The sequence below is a fragment of the Amblyomma mixtum genome, chromosome 2 (genome assembly GCF_055824585.1).
Source record: "Amblyomma mixtum isolate Tamu chromosome 2, ASM5582458v1, whole genome shotgun sequence".
NCBI lineage: Eukaryota > Metazoa > Arthropoda > Arachnida > Ixodida > Ixodidae > Amblyomma > Amblyomma mixtum.
In genome coordinates, this window is record NC_143013.1 from 246,673,017 (window position 1) to 246,694,108 (window position 21,092).

Below are 21,092 nucleotides of genomic sequence, written 5' to 3' on the forward strand. Positions count from 1 at the left end.
AACGGAGTGGAGAGTTGGCAGTAGAAGTTAACAATTCTTGAAAATCGATACATCGGTATATCTGTAAAAAACGAAAGGCAAGATGCACCAGTCCTGAGCAGAGGCTGAAATCTGCAACCAAAAGACACGAAAATCAGTGAGTAGAGACAGTCATCACATTAAAAAAACTGAACATGAAGAATAACAGGCTTCTTCAAACCCGATTAATATAACTTCAAAATGGAAGGGTATGATGATACTTCTATCCACTTTTTGTAAATAAGTACATTGTGATAGCAAGCACATAAGCGTACTTTACTTGAAATAAAAGTTGTCAAATTAAAACGAAAACAATTTATAACAAAGCCCCTCGCTGCTTGTCTTCACTTCCACTACACTAATCTAACTTGTTCTTGCCTACGGGCACTAATTTCCAAGTTCAAGTTTTGCTGTTAAAGCAGATTGATGGATTTGGGGTGTAACTGTTCCCCAACTCATGTTCTTAGAAATAGCAAATACATTGGACTATTCTTGAAGGTACATTGTTTGTGCTGTATTAGAACCACCATAACAACCGCTCCAGCAAGCCTTTATTTAGGATGCATGGAACGTCCGGCATTCAAAGAATCGTCTCAGAACTTAAGCAGTGACATATCCCATAGCTGTCATTCCACTGAATGGGTTTCAAACTGAAACAACCGAGACGACCCATTTTGCTGTAACCTCCACCACTTAAGCTGCACTGACATTATCAGCACAGCCAAATTTCCACTCATGGGAGTTACTTTTTTCTTTGAGGACCAGTCCGTAATGTGTCCGTAAGATAGCAATCTATTGGGGTCGACTATAAGCGAAAATTGACGGAGAGTTGAATATTAGCGGCGAAAAGATCTAAATAGCTCTGAAGAGCGTACTGTGTCTCAAAGGCTTTTTTTATTCCAGCTCAATAATACTAGCATGGCATTTCAGGTTATCTGCTGTCGGTTCGAATTTTATTGCGTAGAGAAATAATCCTTGCTTCACAGAACGAAATAAGCGCGGATTCTACTCGGAGTCTAAGGCTGTAGAAATTGTTATGTATACGACAATAACAACAGTTTTCACTTTTATTCACATGCGAATGCGGAAATGAATAATCCACGCTAGAGCTCATCTGCTGGCGTTGGAATTCGACTGTATGGCGTTTTGCGGCTCCATGGGGTTTCCGACAAAAAAATGGCACCGATAATGGCATTGCCATTGGGAGGAGACGGGTAATTTTGCTGAAGTGATTGCTGTAGTTTTTTTCTTTCGAATCGGAGAATGGCAGGCCGACCAAGCAAGATGTTTTGGCCCGAAACCGTGTTGTCCGTCATTGCAAGCAACCTGTCAAAACATCTATAGGTCCACTTCGCATTGCGTTCAACGTGTCATTTGGGACATTTTATATTGCTGCAGCGCATATCACGCTTACCTACTTTCCTTTTTTGTATCTGAGCGATGCAATGTTTTAAAAATAGTAAGCGAAAAAACAATTTGCTCGGCATTTCTGCCTTCAGTTTTCATTGACATCTGTGACAAGGCTGAACAGCCTGTCCTTGCAGCTGTTCTTTGTTAGATGTTTTGGTGCGTACTCGATCGATAATTGGTGGGCGGCATTGTTTCTGGCAGTATATAAACACTACAGCCAGGCATTTATTTACAACTGACAGAACTGATCTCTGCGCCTACCTGAAGATTATACAAGGGTGAGTAAACGAGTGCCCTAGTTAAGCCGTGGCGATGGATGCTCGCCTTTCGCGTGCTATAGCTTATTTCAGGGATTTATTTCTTTGAGTTCACATATCTGAGACCATTTTTGGAGTTGCTCTAAGGCAGCTGCGTCATTTTACTCGGACCCTACGTGTATTGAAAGCATTGCTTCAGACAGACGTTGGAGCGTCTACCGCATTCATTTCTACATTTTCCACAAATGTAGAAAATGCCGTCTTGTTGATGCAGAGAACACTAAAAAAAATTTCCATGAACTTTGAAGGACCATTTTCAACATGGTTTGATTACAAAGGGGCCGGAATATTGTGGAGCTTCCTGAGCTCACAAAGTAATGTTGCGCATCATATTCCTCAGTTCGGCACTAAAAATGTCCGCTTCGTTGCTGTATTACACATTACTCTGGGACATAAAGTTGACTTCTCGGGCTCTTTAAATCATAGTGTAAATATTCTGAAAGTTCAATGGCGGCATAAAGTAGCTGGGAATATCTATGGGTCACCTGTCCCCTAAAATCAGTAGTCGTGGCACGGAAATAATTAACGGAACAGTAAAAGAAAGGTGTGGAATTCAACATCAATAACGATACCGCTCGGAACATGAGACGTATTCTGCAACGTTAAGAGAGACTGGCTGTAATCGTGATAGATATTCATCAGAGGCACCGTTTTTACATTGTACAAGCCTATTCAGCTGAATGCGGTGATGATGTCTAGAGAGTCCAAAGATTCCTAGATGACATGGAGTCGGTAATGACGTAGTAACGCCGTAAATAACTTCTTTGAAAGAAGAATTAACTGCCAGTGTAAGCAAGAAGTCAGACGTGGCGAAGCAGTACGAGAGTAGGGCATATTTTCCTGGAAAAGCACGGGGATTTATTAGTAGATATATCTGAACTAAATTAATTGGTTCTTAATGCTGGATACTTTAACCTGCAAACGGGAGAGCTGGTCAGCTTGAAAGAGTCGTAACGGCAACACTAAAAATAAGCTACACTTCATATTGAGCGTGGATCCGGGATATGGAGGATGCGGAGGTGTTCTACAACGTGAGTTGTAGTAACCATAAAATGATAGGTCTCGAATGGGGCTTAATTTCTCCGCAGAACGAAGGAAAATGGTCAAAATAAAGTACATCAACGAGCTAGCCGTGAGTGGGAAAATGGATGATTTCAACATCTCGGTACGCAAAAGGTTTTCTACTTTCTAGAGGACCGTGACAGAAGATGAACGATAAGCTTTCACACACCAACCCCGAGTGCGACCTAGAAGGAGGGGTGATGGCAGCTTAACGGGTAATTTTTAACCTCCCTCAGTAGACGCAATTCATGATTAAGGAACGCCATCGTGTGACCGTCAGTATTCGCATAGATAGGATATAGCTGGCAGGAGTGTCGGATATGATCCCGAAGCGTAGGTTCAATGGCACATGCAGTATATTATGCACACCATGCAGGATGCGCTGAACAACGTAGGTTGCCTAAAATTTATCATTTACGAAATTTTGTCATTGGTCAAAATCAGATGTGCACAGCGGGAGATAGTGAGCGCACTGAATTTAACAAAATGAAAAAAAAAAACCTGTTATGATAGCCGCAGAACAGTAGACATTCCTCTACAGTAGCTGAAATGACCACAATGCTAATTTTAAAGCCAATGGACTCAAAGAATACGACAACCCCTCTGCAAACAGGAAGCAGGGAAACAATAAATAGAATTCGAAACAAAAAAGCGTTTGGTGACAGCCAGGCAATTGTAAATTAGTTGAAGGATGGTACGGCATTGTGATAGTAAGGCTTGTGCCCTCTTAGGAAACATTTAGATTGCACTAATATTTAAGAGAAAGAACGTTATGACTTGAAAATTTACAGACTGATCAGATTGTTTCCTTTTTACGATGTAAAAGGACAGGCTGGCTTTCATAAAAGCTACTGGAAATGGATCAAAATCAACCCATCATTCAGATGACAGACAAAAGCGGCAAGTATAAGCGCATGGTGTATGAAGCGTGCACTGAATACCAGAAAGGATTTGGTTCAGTCGAAAGAAACGTAGTCATGCAGGCATTGCGTAAGTCTTTTACAGAATACACGTAAGGGCTGGGAAAAATATTTTTTGTGGTAGCACCGGTACCATAGGCCTTTAGCGACAAAGTGATAAAAATTTTATCAAGAAGGGTGTCAGGAATGGAGACACCATCTATGCGCTATAATTCATCATGTGTTCAGGAGTGCTATTCAGAGGCGAGAACTTGATTTGGAATTATTGTGTTTAACACTTCATGAAGAATAGCTTGCCTATGCACTGATTGGAAGAACTGCAAATCATGATCTAGAACACGTACATGCTGAGAACTGTGAGTATGTAATGTAATATGTAATGTAATATAATGTTCCATCGCTTCGAAGTCGAACAGACGTGTTCGATAAAGAGCGTTGCGTTGGAAGTAGTCACTGATTGTATCGGCTTAGAGGAGAGAGTGGCCGCAGATGCATCCGCAGAGGATTAAATAAATGGGAAAATTAGAATGGGTGGAGAACACTTCGCAAGCGCTCTCAGGTGAAGTGTACAAGTTTATAAATATAATTACAAAAAGAAAGTATATAACATCTTGCAGTACTCGCATATAGAAATAAAGCGTAAGTGCTAAAGGTAAGGTTTTAACTTTTTCATTGAGGGAAACGCAGCGAGCTATCGATAGGATATATAGGATTCCCATGTTTACATTAAAGAGATCGATTTTTATAACTTCTGTAAACCAAGACGCGTGAGAGCAGAGCGTATTTTTCGGTGCTGTGCAGGAGTTTCTATTATTGCGGCTAGTGACGGAATCAAGTGATGCTCGACGCACCTGAAATACTTTTTCTCAAATATAGCAGTAAACCTGGAAGCCGAATGGCCCTACAGTTTTCCTCAGATCATGTGGAACTTCACTTCATAACTGTCAGTGTTGTTTCGTGCTGCCATAGTGCTTTTCTCTCTTTAAATTAAATATAGGGCACGCAACGCTTCACCCAGTGTAAGCGTCATTTGAACGTCCAGCTCAGCATTTAGAAATGAAGGCATGACTGACAACGACCATTAGGTAGTCTGTTCGAAAGGATCGGCTTCAAAAATGCCCAGTCACCTAACATGTGCGAAGTCTTACTGTGCCCGCTTAGGCCACCATTCATTTGATGGCAAATAAGACAAAACTTCAGCTGCTGCCCTGCTGACCTATTCATAATTGAGCAATCATGTTCCAGGGGAATGTGCCGTTGAACTTTTGACAAGTACGCGCTATACATCTCGTATATTTATGAAATACTTTTCCTTCATCTCGGCCGCAAAAGCAGAGTGAACCCGCACTGTTCAATTACATAAGGGAAAAAAAAAGTATAATTAAACAGTAAAAATTGAATATACATACTGCATGTGGCAGGTAAATACGTCATTCCATCCCAGAACATCCATGTGTTGCTCAAAAGTATTTAAAATTATTGATATATACCTTTTAGAATTCATGACTGTAGGGTGGCGTTTAAATACTGCACTAAAATATCTCTTCGGCCGTAGCCTTTGTTCTAATTAATAATTTACTTGTTCAGTCTGTAAGCGAATAACAAGCGAAAAGTTTTTTGTATTCATAAAAAATAAAAGCGACAAGGCAAACCACAGTAAGTTACATTAGAGTTATGCATAAACCTTGCACATTGTTCAACACCACATTACATACCAATCAGTGTTAGAAGACATATTTCTTCAAAACAGAAAACTGTAATTTAACTTAGTGCAAATTATCAAGTTTCTGAACGTTACCTTAGTACTCAAATTACTGAAGTTATTTAAAGCTGTTATAAAGAAAAAAATAAAACAACCGACCAAAACGAAAAGTGAAATACACGTGAAATTAGAGAAAGATATACTTGTTTGAGTTGCAAATATTTGATAAGAATATTTTGCAAAGCTTCTGTACCAGAACACCAAAGATATCTTTTCGTAAGGTGCTCTTCAAATCTATGCTTCGAACCAGAAAAGATTGTATGAAGGACCCTGCTTTAAAATTCAGTGGAGTCATATGTTTCGATTTTTTTCTTTTGATGGTAGTAGGATTGCGAAATGCAATATATCTTTTTAGATCAAACTTATCATAAATCTAGAAATATGAAAAAATGAAGCCTGTAGAGCTGCGCTTTCCGCGTCATGGTGTGTATACATTAATAGAATTATTAAAACTGTAAAATTTACCGGGTAAATGGTAAATTGCATGATGCTTGATAATAAACCGCACGAGATTTCAGCTGCTCTGTATGAGCTGGCTGAAGACCCCATTAGTTTTGCTGAATATCTGTCCGTTAGAAAAGGGCTGATAATTTCTTCCTTAGTAGTAAATATATTGCATCTTTCAGTTTACGTTTTGCATTTATATCTGCGCCTTCGCATATCCTCTAACCTGTCATGGAAAGTTCGCACACAGAGAATCTTGAGTAAGGCATCAAAAGAGCTTGGATTCAACATGAGCTACATGCATTAGGTCAATACGTGTACAATAACAAAGTCTTGCACTGTGTTAGTTAACTCAAAAACTTATAGGCAGCTGTTATATAAAATCCATATCACACTCATATAATAAATGAAACTATATCTGCTCAGAACAATGTTGGCCGGCTAATATCAAAAAGCCTCTCCCGAACATATTTAACAACTGGAATAAAAATCTCTTATCGTAAGATTTCCAAAGAAACTTAGGTTTCTTAAAGGTTTACGCTTGATTCAAAACATTTAATTTTGTCATTCACGCTGCTCGACCGGCCATTTCGCACCAGCCTATTAAGCATATAAGCGTATAAGTGCATATAATATTAAGAATATAACTTAAAGGAAAAAGAGGTGTAGGCTATGGCATACATGACAGGAGCCAACAGCCACCAACGCTAACAACTAAAGGGATTACTTTTATTTAACTTGTAGTTTTTCTTCAATGGGAGACTAATAAAAGCAGAAGAAAAAAACAAATATATTACGCAGGTAGGATCCCAACATATGTTTCCGAATTTCGACTCCCGAATTTCAGCACCTATACTTATGAGCGCGGAAACAAAGCCCTGCTATGTGTAAAAAGTTTATTAGTTTTTTTGTAATAGAGGTGTAGTTAAAAATGTTCTTACAACAATAACTATAAAAAAACAGTTGCGCAGAAAATTGGAGAGCACTGTGACACTCTTCGCGTCTCTTGATACTTGACCGAAAGTGACAAAATCGCCATTGCTTCACAACAAAATGCTGAAAGCAGTTGTGACAGCATTCGGATAAAAAGTGGAAGCAGAGAAAATTCAATTTAATTTTCATTACCTTCTTTTCCTCGTTTATCGCCTCCTAAGTTTTTGAATTCGGCTTCAGAAGTATAGCACCGGAACAAGCTGAAACTCTGATCTTCCAATCACTCCTCTCTAGGATGACAATAAGAAGGCGGATTTCACCGGGTGAAGCGCAGGAAAGTGGCGGTTCTTAAAATCATTCGGTTCATGATTCCCTCACAAATTTTTGCAACCACCATTAAAAAAGTCATTTCATAAATTTGGAAGACACATTTTGCAATGTAGTGATGTAACGAGATGGATGATGATGAGAGTTCACAAAACAATTTATTGAACAGTTTTTCAAATTTGCTTTTTTATTTGGTGTTTCCCGCCTCAAGCAATTCCCATCATTTGCGGGTGGTTCATTTCTTTACAAACTCTATCAGGATATTTTGTACTTTCAGTATAACCGAATTTCTACTTTTTATTTCTTCTGTAGCACCGTATTCTACAGCGATGTTTTGTGTGTATACAGACATCACGTGATTTTATGCACACTGTTGCCTATGGTTATACCACCCGTAAAAACCTAAAGAAAAAACTGCCTGTTCTGGCATTGATGATTCAGTAGGTTTTTGCCCGTACTCTCTCAGACTTCATGTGCTTTCTGCGTATCAAAGGCATTCGTATAACATTCCGAAAGGCAATGATTTGAAATGCCACATGAGAAAATTAAGGTAGCCTAGCATTTCAAGTAACTTCATGAACGATGCAACTGAATGTGTACAACATTCTGCTATAATTTTCCAACTGTCTTCTTTCTAGAGCCTTAAAAAAGTGCTTCCATTTATATCTAATGAATCATGAAGCCTTAACGGTAACACAACGAGGCTGAAGAAACATCGAATATAATAAGAACCATTTCATCACCGTGGCCGTGAACGTTTGTAGAAGGTCATATTATTATTTCCTCTGAGGACTCGCATATTCCTTTTCGTAATACATCTGCGTGTAGAACGTTCACCACTATATAAAGATATAAAAATAATATGAACCACAGCAATTTAGCACTACATCTAAGATGTCGATGCTACTGCTGGCGTATCTGAAAAAGCAAGAGAAAATACTAAGAACTTTTGAGACAGACAAGGAAAATAGCGCTGCAAAAAGACGTACACAAGAGAGACTGACACAGGACTTGCGCTAACTTCATCTGATTTTATTTACTGCAAAGCCAGCAAATATATAGAAAATTCCAGGCATGCGCAATAGAGCATGCCTTGAATTTTCTATATATTTGCTGGCTTTGCAGTAAATAAAATCCGGTGAAGTTAGTGCAAGTCCTGTGTCAGTCTCTCTTGTGTACGTCTTTTTGCAGCGCTATTTTCCTTTTCTGTCTCAAATAATGCACCATCTAGCCCAAATTGATGTTCTTCTAAAAATACTAAGAACCTTGTTTGCAGAAGAAACCGCGAACGGGAGCTAGAAACTCCTTGCGGCGTACAGAGGCGATAATACACCTCGTACCTTCCGCGCCATCATAAAAAAAAAAACCTCCTTGCGGCGTTAAGAGACTTTTCGAAGGCGACTTCGCCGCCCCAGTTCGCTCGCGCACTATGTTTCGGCTGCTTAATATTTTCCTGCTTCCATATTTCTGTATCTAGGCCTCAACAATTGCTGTCAAACGAAACATCCGCAAAACCGCTGCGACAGCCTCCGCTCCCAAATTCAGCCCCTCCAATTTTTCCGCTGAAGAAAGCCTACATTGCACACATGTGCTACTTTCAGGCCGACGCGTTGCTATGCGCGCATCCCCAACATAACGTATCCTTTCCCACACTTTGGGTGTTGTGATGGCAAGATATTCCCTGTTAAGATCTTTTCTGTCAGTGTCAGTGCAGGAGAAATTCTCTCTTAGTAGCTCGTCAGGATTAAATTCATGCACACATCGCTAATCGCATCTTTGTAAGCGACATCAACTTTTAAAGCTTTTAATTAAATTACATATATATCAAACGTTTTACGGCAATGTCCTCAAATTATACTAGAGAGCTACCACTTCATAGCAGTCTAACGGTGTAATCACATGCAACTTTCTTTTTACCTTGCCATGAGAAGGAAAGTTGTTCTAGGAGGTTTAAAGTCAGAAGGCGACTCATTCTCTGAGGGAAGCCTTAACGGAGTATACTGGATAAAGTCGAAGGCCTTTGAAGTGAATTACACTGACCTCCACTTTTTCGCCTCTGTAGAAATGGGAAAGCCGAGGTCGGAATCGAACTCGTCAGAAGACGGGCACCTTAACCACTGAGCCACCGTGGAAGATAGAGAGAAGCAAAGATAAAAAGAGATCTCCTTCCTAATTGTACGGAAGCAGCAGTGTAAAGTTTGGAGGGCGAGCTTGTTCTCTTTTCTGTTTGTGTTGCCACCAGTGATGGGGTGCAGTACGCGGTAAGCAGTAGCTACAGCGAGACGCATTATTCTAAAAGCACCTACTGGCAAGCGCACATTCTGCCTCTCATAAATTACCTGCAAACACTTCCTCCCGTCCTCTTCCTCCTCCATCTGCTTATATGGCTCCACAAACGTGACACCAGCCTCCGACCATCTGGTTCTATTGTAGCAACCCGGCGCTGGGTGTGCAGTCCGGACGCAGGAAGTCTCCTGCATGCATGCGCCTTCTCCTCGGCTGGGAATCTTCCCTCCCGTTACCTGAGCCCCCGTTCACAATCCTGGCATTGAACGTGCAGCTAACTGTTTATCCTCTTCGGGAGAGCCATTCTGCGCCTATTGCGAAGCCACCTGCGCCGTGTGTTCAGGGAAAGTGAGATAGCTTTGTTGCCGAAGCAACACTGCGCTAGGTGTGAGCAATTTCGCGGAGCCCCGGAGAGCCACAACTGCGCATGCGCGGGGAGCGAGTGTAATTTGGTTTCCTCAAATACAATTTTCATTTTCTTCATTACGGCCCCTCTTTCTTCTTTCACTCCGACTTCCTTCCTTCCTGTACGCAGCGGTTCAGGTGTGCACCGAGATGACAGAGAATTACTCCGCCATTTCCTTTCCTCATTGTGTTGAAAGGGCAAGGCATCGCGCCGACCGAATGGTGGCGTTCCGTGGACTCCCTGGAAGCGCTACAACACGCCGTCGCGTTCCACTCCCAGAGGCGAAGCGAAAGCGTCAATAATTAGCAATTAATTAGTATTGAGTCATTAATATCTAATTAGATATTAAATAATATAAAACACTTAATTAGTATGCCGTCACCAGCGCCACGAAGGCAGTCTAAGCAGTGCAGAAAACACTTTCGCCTCTACGCACTTCAGACAGTGAAAGTGCCTCCTGAGATGTCGCCACCGCTGCGATTGCCGCGCCGTTGCTTCCACAATTCTACTCGGGATGGCCATTGTTCAAAACACGGCCAATGTTTTTGAAAATTCGACGTCATTGAATGATTCATATGAATGAAACTTCTAGGTGAAGCATGCCAAGCGATTTTACACTAGCGTTTCAAACAACTGACGTAATTACCCATTAAAGCAGCGACGATGTTTAGGCCCCTGCTCGCTGCGTCGGAGAAGTGCGGACAAACTTGTTATGATGTCACTGCTTCCAAAATTTCTTATTTGCGCTGCCTTAGCCCACATGTACCTGAACTTTTTGCGACTCAGCCAAACAATAGAGCCACTGGAATCTTTTATGTAAGTTAGTTGTCCTTCGAACAAGATCGTCTAGGAAGTTCGAAACTACACTTTTGTTCTCTGTTCAACTAAGCTGTCAAGGCATGTACAGCTCGGAGCGACTTTTCAACTCATGTTTAGGTGAAGCTTCCATGCGGGAAGGTCAACCTCTCAGCGAACGAGCCTACAGCCACGTGCGGACCGAGCTCTCCGCCATGTGCGGACACAAAATACGTGGCCATGTTAAACTCCCCGTTGTAAACTTTTACTTCCTAAACAAAAGTTAGGTGTGTTTTGATAATCATTGTACTTTCACTTCAAGCTCCATTGAAAATGAGTAAAAGAAACGGCGGTCTTCGTCTGGGATTCCCAGCTGTTGCTTGTAGAGATCTGACCACGAGGATAATTATTATCGTTCAATCCGGCCCCAAAAGCTGTACATTAAAAAAAAGAAAAAAAAGAAAAGGAAAAAGGAAAAGGAAACTCGTTAAAAAAGAAAACCTCACCACTGAGGGAAATTGTTCCCAATGCCCTATGTCCATGCAGAAAATAGGAAATTGTTGGTCTCTAAGCGTTTTACCAGCAGTATTTTCTAGACGAGCCCCCGGACGCACGAGTACCAACTACGCGTGATTTGCTGTGGAGTGCTTGGAATCAGCTGCTATGCGTTTTAATCACTGAGCCACCTCTCTATGGTCCATCAAAAAGGCACCTTCCGATCAAGGCTGAAAACACCATATACCAGTTTATACCTCGCTGTATTGTGACCGCTGACCTTGATTTGGCTCCTGGGGTGCATAATATGCTATAAGTCCAGCACTGTGTTGAGCAACGTGCTTCTGGTGACAAATGTAACTATTCCTGCAGTGACGTTCACCAGTGTTTGTAATAATTGAATTTCAGAGAAAGCACACACGCTGCTGTCTCTACTTTTTAAATTCTTGAAATTTTAGCTTTGCTGTTAGTTTTGTTTCACCCTCAATTTTAGTGACTATTCTTTCACGTAACCAGATTTAAAAGGAATGCATCTCTGCACACCGCTACCTGTCAGTTCAGCAGAGGCAGAAACGTGTAGCGTGGGACGTAAGATTTAATATATGCTCGTTCATTCGACTTGTACTTGCGACACTGTATGTGTTACGAGAATAGCTTGAATGGGCCATTTCCAAAACCCCGCCATAACGAAAGCCTCGCAGGTGCTCACGTTCAAATATATATGAAGGTTCGTATTTCATGTCAACGCACGTATGACGAGGCTTGAAGTGTACAACTCACTAATTAACTGCCAATCGAACCCACAAACAAAGTCAAAGTGACCCTAAAACAATTATTCAAAATGGCGAAACTTAATAAAATGCCCCAAAAGACGCACAATTTCATCAACAAGTTCGAGTACGCACGGACACGCCTACGTTAATTTTTCTCTACATTAAGCGAAACACAAAATCTTATTTTGCAGATCAAGCCAACATGTCCCGCATCTTTGCTGTGAATCTTCTGGCTGTCATGGCCGCCATGCTTGGTAAGCATAAGAAATAAGTTTTTAAGGGTGAACAAATTTTAACATTCATTTTCGGCAAGCCAGGCTGAACATAGTAAACCATGGCGAAAACCGCGTAAAGACTATCTGAAATTATCATTTCCCGCTGTCGCCGTGGGTAGATTTGCTCTATTTAGCGAAGGCATCGCATAAGCTGAGCAGCAGTCATAACTCGATGAATTTGGGCCCCTCTCTTAACAGTCCATCTTCCTTTTGTCATAGAATGACTCCAACACCACAATGACGGAAGAGAAAATGTTAACATCTGACATATAACTAGACATATTGTTCTGAGCCTATCGCTATTAACGAAGTTCACACGGAGAAATCTTCCAATGCTTTTTTTCCCCATTAAAGCTCGCCGCTATTGCAACGTAGCGTTAAGTAAAGTACCTGTTTCTCTCGGCTAGTATATGCATTTTTGTACCAGCGCATCAATGCCACATACTCCTAGTCTTACAAACCAACACTGCTGAATGCTGATTATCCGGAGTACCCAAAGCTGTTCAGACACTTTTACTTACATGAGTACCGCGCGTGGAACTAATCAGAGTTGATCACTATTATTAATTTCAAATTTCGGATTTTCAATCGATGGCTTTATAAATCAAGTACATTAATAGGTTCGGAACAGATTTTATTTAAATTATCTTCTTTCTGAAACACCGTCTTTTCTGACTATGTTCCACTTCCAGCCAAAATTTTATTGCGGTTATTTCTAAACACATGCGGTTCATCCTAAAGGAAAAATCTGAAGCAAGCTATCAAGCAAGTGCGTCTCTTCGATATAGCAGAAAGAGCAGCAATGTAAAAAAAAACATGCAAAAGAAAACTTCTTAACTCATTTCTGTCGTAATTTTTTTTTCAGCGGCACTGGCTATGGGACCCAATGGAGTAGAAGCAATTCCTCCGACCGTGGTCGATACTATCGTCAAGGCTCTGGGACGGGAAGATGCACCAGCTGACAAAGAGTGAAGTTCCCTGGTTTCTGAATAAACATGGCCAGTGGATAACAATCACGTTTGCTCGTTTCGAAAAATACAGTCCATAAATGAAGGTGTTCCCTCTCAAATATTACCTTTTTTGTGAATAGCTCTTTTCAAACGTCGCTATACAGCTGAACCTTTTGGTGTCGAAATCCATCGCTTTGTAATAAACCCTTGTTGGCTGCAACGTGCCTCTGTCGATGGCCACATTCAAGAAGAATGGTATAAGGACGGAAACAACGCCCGTACTTGCTTGCTGTAACCAGATGGCAGTTCGTACTAATCGCACTCTATAAGAATTGAAAACAATCATTCATTATAGGCGGCACTTATCGTGAGGAAGACTGTGTTGTGTTCTTGAATCAAGATTGCGAGGTTTCGTGCAATGCGACAAATCTATTGCTCGTAACAAAATGCCGAAACTAAGAGGATGCCAAATCCGATTCCTCAACATCGTCATCGGCCTCACTACACCTACTAGAGAGCAAAGGCCTCTTCTATGTCTCTCCAATTAAACCTGTCCTTTGCCAGCAGTGCCAACCATGCCCCCGCAAACTTCTTAATCTCATCCGCCCGCCTAACCATCTGTCTCTCTCGGCCACGCTTTCCTACTCTTGGAATCCACTCCGTTACACTTAAGGACCTGTGGTTATTTGTTCTTCGCATTACATGCCCTGTCCAAGCCAAATTCTTCCTCTCGGTTTCGACTAGAATGCTAGTAACCCGCGGTTCCACCCCCCCCCCCCCCGGCTCTGCCTGTTTCCGGTCTCTTACCTTTACACCTATCATTTTTCTTTCCATAGCTCGCTGCGTTGTCCTTAACTTAAGCTGAAGACTTTTCGTTAGCCTCCACTTTTCTACCCCATTGGCGAATACCGGTAAAATACAAGTGTTGTATAGATTCCTGTTCAGGGATATGGGTAAAACTGCCATTGATAATCTGAGAGAACTTGCCAAATGCACACCACCCTACTCTTATTCTTCTGGTTATTTCCTTCTCATGGTCCGGATCAGCTTTCGCTACCTTCCTAGGGAGACGTACTCCCTTACCTCGCTGCCGATTGAGAACTGCTGTTCTCTTGCTGGAACGTTGAACATTGCTTTATTTTTCAGCTAGTTAGCAATTATACCCGCCGTCCTGCTCTGCCTGTGTAGCTCATTGATCATGCTTTGCAATTCATCTGTGCAGTGTCTCAGAATGCCAATGTCATCTGCGAATCGCAGATTATTTCATTTTTCATTTACTCTTATCCGAAACTGTTCCCATTTCGGGCCTCGGAATACTTCCTTAAAACAGGTGGTGACTCGCAATGGCGAGATCGTGTCTCCCTGGCTCATGCCCTTCCTTATTAAAATTTTATTACTGACTTTATGGAGGGCGACGGCAGCTGTGCTGCTGGTATAGATATCTTCTAGTATTTTCATATACGGCTCTTCTGCACCCTGATTCCGCATAGCCTGTATGAATGCTGAGGTTTCCGCTGAGTCAACTGCTTTCTTGTATTCAAAGGAGACTATATATATATATATATATATATATATATATATATATATATATATATATATATATATATATATATATATATATATATATATATATATATATATATATATATATATATATATATAGTGAAGTATACGCTTCGTTAAAGGAAACATATTTATTCAACTCGACGTTTCGATCGGAAGACCGATCTTCTTCAGGAGTGATTTTACATTGTGAATGCATCCCCTTTTATAGGGGCGGGCACAGAACAGGAAAGTGGGAAACACAAAGCACATAGCAGAAAAATACGCATAAAAAATTATTAGAGGCAGTGCGACCCACACACACATAAAAAAAAAAGAGAGTGCGAGGAACAGGTACTCAGTCAGAAAATACAACGTCCAGATGCGGCCTCTGCTTTGTTAAGCACCACAGGCTTGCTTATTGACAGTCGTGTCCAGCTGGGAGGTGCTCGACAGGTGCGTGGCCGTGCAACAACTTTCGTAGAAAAATGCGAAAACTTGTTCCTTCTCCTGGCCGCGAGAGCAAAAAAATAAAATATGACCCTCCAACAGAGAGAGAAGACAACAGAAAAGAAAAAGAAGAAAAAAAAGGAAAATGAACAGAGCAAGGAAGAAACCTCGAGAAAAAAAAAAGTGAAATAGGAAAAAGAAAACCTTTAAAGTAGTGCTTTTTCTTCGCACCCAGCTATAGTGCACCCACCCCTGGTTGAGGGGAAGTATTGGAAGGAATGTAAAAAAAATAAATATAAGAAAAAAATATATAAAAAAATGTGAGATTAAAAAGGAAAAAAAAAAGAAATTGTGCGGCATTCGCGTGACCACAAGGTGAGCACACCCGGAAGGGAAACGGCACAGGTGTGGCACAGGTGTGGCATGCAGAAAGGGGTATGACCTCAGACGACTTAGTCAGTATTGCTTTGTTTAATTTCGTAGGCCCCTGACCTCGGAAGAGAGGTGAGGGTGCCGTAAGTTTCATTAATGCCATTTTGCACTGTGTTAAATTTAAAAATAAAATATGATTCTCGTTGCTCGCGCTCACGAGTGTTTTTGAAGCCACTCTGTAGTATTGTTACTTTAAGTTTGTCAAACTCGTGACCTTTCTCGCGGAGGTGTTTCGAAAGAGGGAGGTTGGGGAGGGATTGGGTATGTGAGCGGTGGTTATTAAATCTGAAACGGAAGGAATTGTCTGTTTGGCCTATGTATTGCATTCGACAGTCGCCACACTCGAGCATGTAAACCACGTTGCTGGAATCGCAATTCAGGTCTTCCCGGATAGAATGCTTGAAATTTGAATGGGTGCTTTTAGCCAGTGCCGCGGTTTCCATGTGTTTGCAGACTTGACATCGGCTTTTTTTGCATGGTGTGCAACCTACAGCTCTCGGTTTATTGACTGTCGAATGGACAACATGGTTTTGCAGATTTTTTGGTCTCCTATATGTTACTTGGGGGACCGTTGTGAAAATATTTGAAAGACGGTCACTCTGTTCTATGATATTAAAGTGTTTTTTAAGGATGTTGTTAATATTCGGGAGATTATTTGTGAAGGTTAGTATAAGATTACAGCGCTGTGATGATGGCTGAGATTCCTTAATGACATGATTAATATTAGTTGCTTCTGCCTTTTTAATGGCATCGTTGATTATAGAAGACGGGTAATGTTGTTTTTTTAGAGTGTCCCGCATGCGATTAGCATTTTCGTGAAAATCTTCCGATCGTGAGCAAATTCGTTTGAATCTGATGGCCTGTGAGTATGGGATTGAAGTTTTGCAGTGGCGTGGGTGGCAGCTGTTGAAATGAAGATACTGTTGTCTGTCCGTGGGTTTTTTATAGACACTAGTGATTAATGTACTTCCTTCTACTCGAACCAGAACATCCAGGAAGTTAATTTTATTGGTTGAGTAGGTGTGTGTGAAAGAGATATTGGGATGGATTTTGTTGAATGAGGCGATAAAATGGATGAGTTCGTAGTCGGTTTCTGTCCAAACTATGAATATGTCATCCAGAAAGCGTTTGTAAAAAGCTGGTTTTGTTGGATATGAGGACAGAAAGTCAGATTAAATTTTGTTCATAAATATGTTGGCGTAATTTGGAGCCATTTTTGTGCCCATAGCTGTACCGCTAGTTTGAAGATAATATGAGTTGTTGAACTCAAAGGTGATAAGTTTAAGAACCAAATTTGCAAGTGTCTCGACGGCACTTGGACTAGGGGTGTCTAGAATTTTGTATTCTTTATATGATCCAACCATTGCCTGAATTCCGTCGTCATGTGGGATGTTAGTGTAAAGTGATACCACATCCAGGGTAACTAGGAAAGCGCCTTGAGGGAAGGTGACATTCGATAATTCTTTCAGGAAGTGATTAGTGTCGCGTATGTAAGATGGATGTTTCGGAGGTATATGTTTGATGAGCGAATCGATATACTCTGAAATCGGTTCTGTTATTGTGCCAATACCAGAAACAATCGGTCTCCCTGGATGATTCTGTTTGTGTATTTTCGGAAGCATGTAGAAGCGCCCCGCGGAGGAATTTCTTGGCGTGAGCGCCTTACCTACTCGCGGTGGTAATTCACCTTCATCTGTTAGTTTTTTTATAGTTTGCTCTACGATGTTCTTTTGCTTAGCGGTTGGGTCTGATGGGAGTTTAGTACAGAATTTTGGGTTGTTGAGCTGGCGGTTGCCCTCCTGAATGTAGTTATCTGTGTCTAAAATAACTATGCCTCCACCTTTGTCGGCGGGCTTGATGACAATGTCGGTTCGTTTGCTAAGTGAGCCTAAGGCGTTACGCTCTTTTTTTGTGAGGTTAGGTGGCCCAGATTTTCGTGTCCCAAAAGCTTGAAGAATCTCCTTTTGTACCGCTTTTATATATAGGTCTAGATGTCTGTCCCTACCAGTTTTGGGTGTCCACTGTTCCTGAGATTGGGGGTACCGCACATTATTTGTGTTCGGTTTGTCGAAGAAATATTCCCGTAATCTGAGATTTCTCGAAAAGTTATCTAGATCCTGGAGTAACTTGTACTCGTTATACTTGCTATGGCTTGGGCAGAATTTAAGGCCACGCGACAGCAGTGACTTTTCCTCGGGGGTCACTGATATATATATATATATATATATATATATATATATACTCCTGTAAGCAGTCAAGTACTTGATGCTCTCCCAACCTATACAGGGTGTCCCAGCTAACTTGGACCAAGGTTTATAAAAAAACTAAGCGTTCTTCAGAACTGAAACCGCGTGGATGTTGTTGAGGTTTATCTAAAGTTCTAGTACCATTTTTCGGTTCTCCTATTTGAATAATTAGTCGAAATAAATAAATTAACTTTTTAAATATAGCTTGAAACGTTCAGGCGTCAATAGGAAAGTTGTGGAGCTCCACAAATATTGTCCAGCCCAGGCACTTCCAACGAGATAGACTTATCGTGGCCGTTTTTATTCGGGGAAAACGAAAGCCCGCGGAGTTTAAAAAATACCACGTGACAGAGCGCTCCGTCGCCCGGATGCGCCGCGATTACAGCGCTGTCATCCGTGCTTTGTAAGAAACATCACCTGCTTCGGCCCTTTCGTGCTACCCAAGACAGGGCTTCGCGATGTGCTTGGTTCCAAGATAAACGCCAGTGGGTTCGGGCGGGAGTTGAAAGAAAGCGCGGCTCCCGTTTCTGAGACTGCACACTCACGTTAGCAGAATGCATGCGGAAGAACGATGACAATCTCATGAGTTTGAATTTGGGACCAAGATCCCAACAAGCAAAGACGTATATAACAAGCCTGATAACGTCGTGTGAATTCCGCTGAAAAACAGGAGCTGCGCTTTCTTTCCATTGCCGCCCGTACCCACTGGCGCTTATCTTGGAACCAAGCACATCGCGAAGCCCTGTCTTGGGCAGCACGAAAGGCCCGAAGCGGGTGATGTTTCTAACGAAGCACGGATGAGAGCGGTGTAATCGCGGCGCATCCGGGCACACAGAGCGCGCTGTCACGTGGTGTATTTTAAACTCCGCGGGCTTTCGTTTTTCCCGAATAAAAATGGCCACGCTAGGTCTATCTCGTTGGAAGTGCCTGGGTTGGACGATATTTGCGGAGCTCCACAACCTTCCTATTGACGCGTGAACGTTTCAAGCTATATTTAAAAAGTTAATTTATTTATCTCGACTAATTATTCAAATAGGAGGAGTGAATAAATCGTACTCTAACTTTAGATAAACCTCAATAACATCCACGCGATTTCACTTCTGAAGAACGCTTAGTTTTTTTATAAATCTTGGTCCAAGTTAGCTGGGACACCCTGTATATATATAATATATACCGGGTGTCGCAGCTAAATGTAACCACACTTTTAAAAAAGGTAAAGTGTCCTAGTCCAGTGAAACCAACTCAGGGTTGTTCATAGCCGCGTGGCCTAGTCATGAGTATTTTTTTCGCTCTTCAAAGTGAATTAATTAGATAAGTTTATTTACCTAACTTTTTAATTATTAACTTCGGGAAGAAAGTGTCAATGCAAAAGTTTTAGATCACCTCGAAAATTCGCTAGTAGTGCTGTTTCCGTCAAGTTACGATTTACGTAGCTTGATTTATTGGCCTTAAAAGAAAGCTGTCAGGTGACCAGCTGCTCGCTCACTTCTCTGCCCCAATGTGCACCCAAAGTCTCATTGAGGAGAGGACTTCAGAAAAAATGGATTTTATTCTTTGAGGCGCGTCTTGGGCCGTTGAGGTGGCACAGTTGTCATGTGGAAGCTTTCTCTTATTGTGCGGGTTATGCTTTAAGGCCGGTAAAAAGCTACTTTACGTAAATATTACTTTGCTGCAAATGTCTCAGTAAGCTGTTTCTCAAACCGACCTACAACTTTTCCAGTGACACTTTGTTCCTCACGTCAATAATTAAAAAGTTAGTTAATTAAGCTAGACTAATTAGTCAACCTTGAAGAACGAAAAGAATACTGCAGACTAGGTAACGCGACTCTAAACAACCCTCATTTAGTTTCAGACGGCTAGGACACCCCGTGTTTTTTAAAAGCTTGGTTACATTTAGTTGGGACACCTGGTATATATGTATCAAAATAGCAGACAAGAGAAAGGCAATGAGGGGCCGGAGAGGCCAGCAGGCACTCAAACCAAGGGACACAAGGTATTGTTTTTAAATAAACAAATTAATAAAAACAATCCCGTGTCCCTTGGTGTATATATATATATATCTATATATATATGAAAGAAGCCAACAGCCACAGAAACCAAGGAGCACAGGGGATTTTTTTTTTAAATTAATTTATTTATTTTGTGGTGTTGATCAATTTAGAATATTACTGAACATGTTATCGCTTAAAGCTAATTGATTAGAAAAGCAGAAGAAAAAACAACCACTGCCGCCGGTGGGATCGGATCCCACCGGCGGCAGTGGTTGTATTTTCTTCTGCTTTTCTAATCAATTAGCTTTAAGCGATAACATGTTCAGTAATATTCTAAATTGATCAACACCACAAAATAAATAAATTAATTTAAAAAAAAATCCCCTGTGCTCCTTGGTTTCTGTGGCTGTTGGCTTCTTTCATATTTATAACGAGCCCCTCATCCCCTTCTCTTGTTTGCTTAAATGCTTAACGAGGGCCTCGGTTCTGGCAGCCTTGATGCCATAGGAAGCATAAGAGGGTTCTCACGCAGCTTCCACCCTCTCTGTTCGATGACGTTCTACGTCACACCTGCGGTAACTCAGGACGTTCTACGTCCGCCGCTTATGAACGTGGGTGGCGCTGATGAACACTCTCAAGGTTAGGTTACTTGTAAACATAAATACCCCCGAAAGCAGAAGAATTGACAGCCGTCGCCGTAGCTCAGAGGTAGAGCACCGGACGCGTAATTCGGAGGTCGTGGGTTCGGATCCCACCGGCGGCAGTGGTTGTCTTTTCTTCTGCTTTTCTAATCAATTAGCTTTAAGCGATAACATGTTCAGTAATATTCTAAATTGATCAACACCACAAAATAAATAAATTAATTTAAAAAAAAAAATCCCCTGTGCTCCTTGGTTTCTGTGGCTGTTGGCTTCTTTCATATTTATAACGAGCCCCTCATCCCCTTCTCTTGTTTGCTTAATTGCTTAACGAGGGCCTCGGTTCTGGCAGCCTTGATGCCATAGGAAGCATAAGAGGGTTCTCACGCAGCTTCCACCCTCTCTGTTCGATGACGTTCTACGTCACACATGCGGTAACTCAGGACGTTCTACGTCCGCCGCTTATGAACGTGGGTGGCGCTGATGAACACTCTCAAGGTTAGGTTACTTGTAAACATAAATACCCCCGAAAGCAGAAGAATTGACAGCCGTCGCCGTAGCTCAGAGGTAGAGCACCGGACGCGTAATTCGGAGGTCGTGGGTTCGGATCCCACCGGCGG